This window comes from Triticum urartu, chromosome 6 (genome assembly GCF_003073215.2).
Source record: "Triticum urartu cultivar G1812 chromosome 6, Tu2.1, whole genome shotgun sequence".
NCBI lineage: Eukaryota > Viridiplantae > Streptophyta > Magnoliopsida > Poales > Poaceae > Triticum > Triticum urartu.
Genome location: NC_053027.1, coordinates 276,675,585 through 276,683,378, shown reverse-complemented (window position 1 = coordinate 276,683,378; position 7,794 = coordinate 276,675,585).

Below are 7,794 nucleotides of genomic sequence, written 5' to 3'. Positions count from 1 at the left end.
GGGCGCGCCCCCTTGCCTCGTGACCTCCTCGCAGATCCCCCGACGTGCACTCCAAGTCTTCTGGGCTTCTTTCCTTCCAAAAATGAGTTCCGTGAAGTTTCAGGTCAACTGGACTCCGTTTGATTTTCCTTTTCTTCAAAACCCTAAAATAGGGTAAAAACAGAAACTGGTACTGGGCTCTGGGTTAATAGGTTAGTCCCAAAAAATGATATAAAAGTGTATAATAAAGCGCATAAATGTTCAAAACAGTAAATAATATAGCATGGAGCAATAAAAAATTATAGATACGTTGGGGACGTATCAATAACTCCAATGAAGAGATTGATGGGTTGAGAAGAGCTCATGCTCTAAGAAATTGATGGGTTTAACTAATCTCATACTTGACAACTTGCGAATCATGAAACACGAAGGGAAATTGTCAAGAATGACATAACACCACCTCAACAGATAAGGTATAAATAATTCCACTCCGGATTGAGTGATGAAGAATGCTTGAACTCCTCTGAAAAGAATCTCGATGAACACTTCGAGAAGGAATTTAAATCCTTGATGAACCACCATGTAGAACCTCCATGATGAACTCCAGTAATAATAGGATGATCAAACTGAATGAAGGATGAAGAGAAAAAGGTTGAAGCCTTGCAATGATTAGATGGATCTTCGTGATGATGAGAGCTTGTAACTCCGGGAAAAAGAGAAGATGAAACAATTGAAAACGAGAATTTTTATGAACCTCCGGAATAAGGAGTTGAATATACTCGATGAAATAAGAATAAGGATTACATTATGCTTATCCTTCATCAGTTAAATTGATGACAAGCAACGGATTTGGCATACTACTTATTCTCGTTGAGAAAGATTAAGAAAGATATAGCACAATCTTGAGAAGGTCTACAGCGAACCACCTGTTTGATTGGAAAGAACAAATGAATTGATATGATAACCAAGAAAGAGAACTCTTGAACGAACCACCGTAAGAATTGAAAATGAACGAAGAAAAGATAAGGAAACACCAGGATGAATTTGAGAACGAAAGAAGATACTTGAGAGAATTTAGATACATGAGAACGAAGAGATCCCGAGCTGATTAGAGAAATTAGAATGATGCATCGGTAAGATTTGGAGAATGAGAGCTGAAAGCTGGAAGTGAATAATTCTGAGATGAAGGCTCAGCGGAATCAAATTGGAAAGACTTCTGAATTACTCTGGATGGGTGAATAGAATTCTCACAATCAAAAACAATTATGAGAGGATGGCAACAAGCTATAACCATGAATATTTGGAAGAACGGGTAAGAATTTAAGAGGAACTCTTCTTCGGTCTTCAAAATTTGAGAATGATGACGAGAAACACCACCTTGAGTTGTTGAGGCACTCCGGAATGGAAATTAGAAAGGTTGAACCAATGATGAAAAGAATGTGAAAGATCTTGGAGAAGCATTTGACTAATGATAACTCATTCTTACGTCAAACTTGGAAAGTGAATTTGATAGTAATTCCGAGAAAATTAGAAGAGTCAGGTAATATCCTGGGAAAAGACCTGTGGGTTAGGGCCCACTAAAAAGAAACACCATTGAATGATTTGAAGAGAGAGATTGCACCGGTTGAATTGAAAGGCCTGAATGAGATAACATCCTCGACAGAGCTTGGACGAAAGCAGAGTGGAAACACGAATCTTCGAGATATCTTGAGCACTCTGGAACAATTGAATAGCGAGAAGTGGATGATTAAGAGGTGCACCGGCATGCGAAGGTATTTGAAACGAGGAAAAGGATATGATCAACAAAGCTTGAATTGGATCCACCGGAGAAGAAAGAGAACGAATGATGAACTTGAGGCTCCATTAGTATCTTCCTGAGAATCACCGGATAAGAACATTGACGGAAAAGAATGGAGAGGCTTCCCATCAATAAAAGGATACTTGACTAAGAAATTTGAATCCTTGTAGAAAATGGGTGGGTTGGCAGGAAAACAAAGACAACTTGGGGGCGGATGAAATGAGCACCGTTGAGAGAACTTAGAATTGAACTTGCGGATGTTGAAAATGATCGGATCGACTTGAAGAGAAACACGCCGGTTGAAAAGGATTGACATGACAATCTCGATTATCATGAAGGATTGGTATTCACATAGGAGTATGAGAACACCGCTGAGGAAAGCTATGGAATCAACACTTGACTTCGAAGCAACTCGAATACCACAATGAAAACAAAACAAAGGATTGGCTTGCAAAATAAGCCGGAACAAACATATGATAGATCCCATATCGTATCATGTGTCTGTTGGAAATATATCCTACGATATACTTCAGTTCCCAGTTATAAACTCCCGAAACTTTCTGGTTGTGCAATCAGGTGTTGGGGATACAGGGGAAGCATAATATCTCACCCAAACTAAAAATTCCTACATCCAGCTGTATCCATCCTTCAACACATAACCAAGAAACCTTCAGAAATCATTTACCTCAACCTTCTAAAAGCATCCGTTATACGAGTTATGGCAATACTCCCGAACTCCCGCCCCAGTACTGGGTGGCACCGAGGTTATCTCACCAACAACTGCATAAAAGAGATTTTTGATGTCGGCGAACTCAGGTATTCCAGAACTGCAACGATAAAATTGTGACGACAACACCTCGGAGCTCAACTCCCCGGGGCACTGCCACAACCCCTAAATGTCAGGAGGCACCAAGAACATTGTTCTCATCACAAAACCATTGGAACGATTCCAAGATACCCGCGTGATCCTAAAAAAATAATGAAATTTGAGGAGAGAAGAGTCAAAACTCTATGTCAGGAGGCCTCTCTAGAGCAACGAAGGGACTGAGGAGTAAAAAGAATCCTACACCCCGAGATATATAATACTATAAGACTCAAAACATTTTTCTAGACTCAACAACACCAGCGATTCGATCAAGCAAGGGGCTCCTAAGTCGGGGAAGGCTCTGATTACCAACTTGTAACACCCACAATGCGGCTATATCTCCCATGTGCCGGAGCACGACTTAGAGGCATAACCGCATAGTAGGCATGTCGCAAGAGGGGTAATCTTTACACATCCCATGTACTGAATAAGATAGAGATACAGAGTTGGCTTACAATCGCCACTTCACACAATACGTAAATATAGCATTACATCATCCAGATACAATCAAGGTCCGACTACGGAACCAAAATAAAGACAACCCCAAATGCATAGATTCCCGATCGCCCCGGCTGGGCTCCACTACTGATCAACTGGAACGAAACAACGCAACGAACACGATCTTCATCGAGCTCCCACTCGATCTGGGTAGCGTCACCTACACTGGTATCAACGGCACCTGCAAGCTGGTTTTGGAAGTATCTGCGAGTCATGAGGACTCAACAATCTCACACCCGCGAGATCAAGACTATTTAAGCTTATGGGTAGGAAAGGGTAGTGAGGAGGAGCTGCAGCAAGAACTAGCATGTATGGTGGCTAACATACGCATATGAGAGCGAGAAGAGAAGCAAAGCACGGACGTGAACTAGAAGTGATCAAGAAGTGATCCTGAAACTACTTACTTTCAAGCATAACACAAGAACCGTGTTCACTTCTCGGACTCCGCCGAGAAGAGACCATCACGGCTACACACACGGTTGATGCATTTTAAATTAAGTTAAGTGTCAAGTTTTCTACAACCGGATATTAACAAATTCACATCTGCCCATAACCGTGGGCACGGCTTTCGAAAGTTCAAAACCCTGCAGGGGTGTCCCAACTTAGCCCATCACAAGCTCTCACGGTCAACGAAGGATATTCCTTCTCCCAGGAAGACCCGATCAAACTCGGAATCCCGGTTACAAGACATCTCGACAATGGTAAAACAAGACCAGCAAGACCACCCGCTGTGTCAACAAATCCCGATAGGAGCTTCACATATCTCGTTCTCAGGGCACACCAGATAAGCTAAGTGTACAGGAGACGACGTAACCCATGTTGCCAAGGGATGGCCCTGCATGGTGCTCTAGTTTGGACCAACACTTAGAGGAGCATTGGCCCGGGGGTTTAAATAAAGATGACCCTTGAGTCTGCGGAACCCAAGGGAAAAAGGCTTAGGTGGCAAATGGTAAAACCGAGGTTGGGCGTTGCTGGAGGAGTGAGGGAGTCCTGGATTAGGGGGTCTCCGGACAGCCGGACTATCTCCATTGGCCGAAATGTTAGACTATGAAGATACAAGATTGAAGACTTCGTCTCGTGTCCGGATGGGACTCTACTTGGCGTGGAAGGCAAGCTAGGCAATACGTATATGGATATCTCCTCCTTTGTAACCGACCTTGTGTAACCCTAACCCTCTCTGGTGTCTATATAAACCAAAGGGTTTTAGTCCGTAGGACAACAATCACAACATACAATCATACCATAGGCTAGCTCCCAGGGTTTAGCCTCTTTGATCTCGTGGTAGATCTACTCTTGTAACACCCATATCATCAATATTAATCAAGCAGGACGTAGGGTTTTACCTCCATCAAGAGGGCCCGAACCTGGGTAAAACTTCGTGTCCCTTCCCTCCTGTTACCATCCTATCTAGACGCACAGTTCGGGACCCCCTACCCGAGATCCGCCGGTTTTGACACCGACATTGGTGCTTTCATTGAGAGTTCCTCTCTGTCGTCGCCGTTGGGCTTGATGGCTCCTACTATCATCGATAGCGATGCGGTCCAGGGTGAGACTTTTCTCCCTAGACAGATCTTCGTATTAGGCGGCTTTGCACTGCAGGCCAATTCGCTTGGCCATCTGGAGCAGATTGAAAGCTACGCCCCTGGCCATCAGGTCAGATTTGGAAGTTTGAATTACACCGCCAACATCCGTGGGGACTTGATCTTCGACGGATTCGAGCCACAGCCGGGCGCGCCGCACTGTCGCGATGGGTATGACCTAGCTCTGCCACCGGACGGTACCCCAGAGGTCATGCCCGCATCAGCTCCGACCCTTAGCTCGGAGCCAGCTACGCCAATCGAGGACGGGTGGCTAGACACCGCCTCAGGGGTTGCAGTCTCAACGGCGATCGAGCTAAACACCAGCATAATCCTCTGCGCAGCCCGTGACTCCAAGGTGTCGGACTCTCTTCCGGACCCTGAATCATCCGTGCCCCTGCCAATCAAATCCGATTGGGCGCCGATCATGGAATTCACCGTGCGGATATCTTTCAGCACTCGCCCTTCAGCGACATTCTGAATTCACTAAGGTCTCTCTCTTTGTCAGGAGAGCCCTGGCCGGATTATGGCCAACAGGATTGGGATGCAGACGGCAAAGAAATTCGACGCCCTCCCACCACCCACTTTGTAGCCACTGTCGATGATTTAACCGACATGCTCAACTTCGACTCCGAAGACATCGACGGTATGGACGACGATGTAGGAGACGAACATGAACCAGCACCTATAGGGCACTGGAAAGCCACCTCGTCGTATGACATATACATGGTTGATACACCCAATGAAGGCAACGGCGACGAGATGGCGGAGGATGACCCCTCCAAGAAGCAACCCAAGCGCCGACGTCAGCGGCGCCGCTCTAAGTCCCGCCAAAGCAAAAGTGGTGATACCGGCACAGGAGATAATAACACTCCGGATAGCACCAAAGACAACAACAATCCCCTCCAGCAAGATTTAGAGCAGGAGGATGAAGGAGCCAGCTCTCCTAAGAGATCGGCTAGCGGAGAGGAGGAGGATGACAATTACATGCCCCCCTCCAAAGATGAGGAAAGCCTCGGCGATGATGAATTCGCCGTACCAGAGGATCCCGTCGAACAAGAGCGCTTCAAGCACAGGCTTATGGACACGACAAATAGCCTGAAGAAAAAGCAGCAGTAGCTTCAAGCTGATCAAGATCTGCTAGCTGACAAATGGACTGAAGTCCTCGCGGCCGAGGAATATAAACTCGAGCATCCCTCCAAGAGTTACCCAAGGCGCAGGTTACTACCTCGAATAGAGGAAGAAGCATATGATACGGCTGATCGGCCACCTCGTGGCCACGATAGAGAGGCATTCCAGCCAAAAGCTCAGCCTCCACCCCAACGCCATCCAAATAAAAAGGCATGGGGAGATACGCCAGACCTGCAAGACGTATTGGAGGACAAAGCAAAGAATTCAAGATTGATCTACGGATCACGAGGGCGCACCACTCTACGAGACGGTAAACGTCATGCCGGATACAGTAAAAGGAAATCCGGCCGGGCCGAACACAGCGCGCAGGACCCATACGAGCTGCGTCGCGATATAGCCCAATACAGAGGCGCCGCACACCCCTTATGCTTCACAGACGAAGTAATGGAACATCAATTCCCAGAAGGTTTCAAACCTGTATACATTGAATCATACGACAGCACAACAGATCCCGCAGTATGGATTGAGGACTTCCTCCTCCACATCCACATGGCCCGCGGTGATGACTTACATGCCATCAAATACCTCCCACTAAAACTCAAAGGACCAGCGCGGCATTCGCTTAATAGCTTGCCAGTGGACTCCATTAGCTGTTGGGAAGATCTGGAAGCCGCATTCCTCGACAACTTTCAGGGCACTTATCTGCAACCACCAGACACCGATGACTTGAACCACATAATTCAGCAGCCAGAAGAGTCGGCCAGGCAATTCTGGACTCGGTTCCTTACAAAGAAAAATCAAATCGTCGACTGTCCGGATGTGGAGGCCTTAGCGGTTTTCAAGCACAACATCCGAGACGAGTGGCTAGCCCGACACCTTGGTCAGGAAAAGCCAAAATCTATGGCAGCTCTCACGACGCTCCTGACCCGCTTTTGTGTGGGAGAAGACAGTTGGTTGGCTCGCAGTAATAACATATCAAAGAACCATGGTACCTCAGATACCAAGGACGGCAATAGCAGGTCACGTCGCAACAAGCATAAGCATCGCATTAACAGCAGAAGTACTGAGGATACGACAGTCAATGCCGGATTCAAAGGCTCTAAACCCGGTCAGCGGAAAAAGCCATTCAAACAAAGTATGCCGGGTCCGTCCAGCTTGGACCATATACTCGATCGCTCGTGTCAAATACACGGCACCCCAGACAAGCCAGCCAATCACACCAACAAGGATTGTTGGGTGTTCAATCAGGCCGGCAAGTTAATTGCCGAAAACAAGGACAAAGGGCCACATAGCGATGACGAGGAAGAACCCCGGCAGCCGCACACTGGAGGACAGAAGAGGTTTCCCCCGCAAGTGCAGACGATGAACATGATATACGCAACCCATATCCCCAAGAGGGAGCGGAAGCGTGCGCTCAGGGACATATATGTGTTGGAGCCAGTCGCCCCAAAGTTCAACCCTTGGTCCTCCTGTCCGATCACCTTCGATCGCAGGGACCACCCCACTAGTATCCGTCATGGCGGATTCGCCGCACTGGTCCTAGACCCAATCATTGACGGATTTCACCTCACTCGAGTCCTTATGGATGGCGGCAGCATCCTGAACCTGCTTTATCAGGACACAGTGCACAAAATGGGTATAGACCCCTCAAGGATCAAACCCACAAAAACGACCTTTAAAGGCGTCATTCCAGGCATAGAGGCCCACTGCACAGGCTCAATTACACTGGAAGTGGTCTTCGGATTCCCAGATAACTTCCGAAGCGAAGAGTTAATCTTCGATATAGTCCCATTCCGCAGTGGTTATCACGCGCTGCTCGGACGAACCACATTCGCTAGATTGAATGCGGTACCACATTATGCATACCTCAAGCTCAAGATGCCAAGACCTCGCGGAGTTATTACAGTCAATGGAAACACAGAGCGCTCTCTTCGAACAGAGGAGCA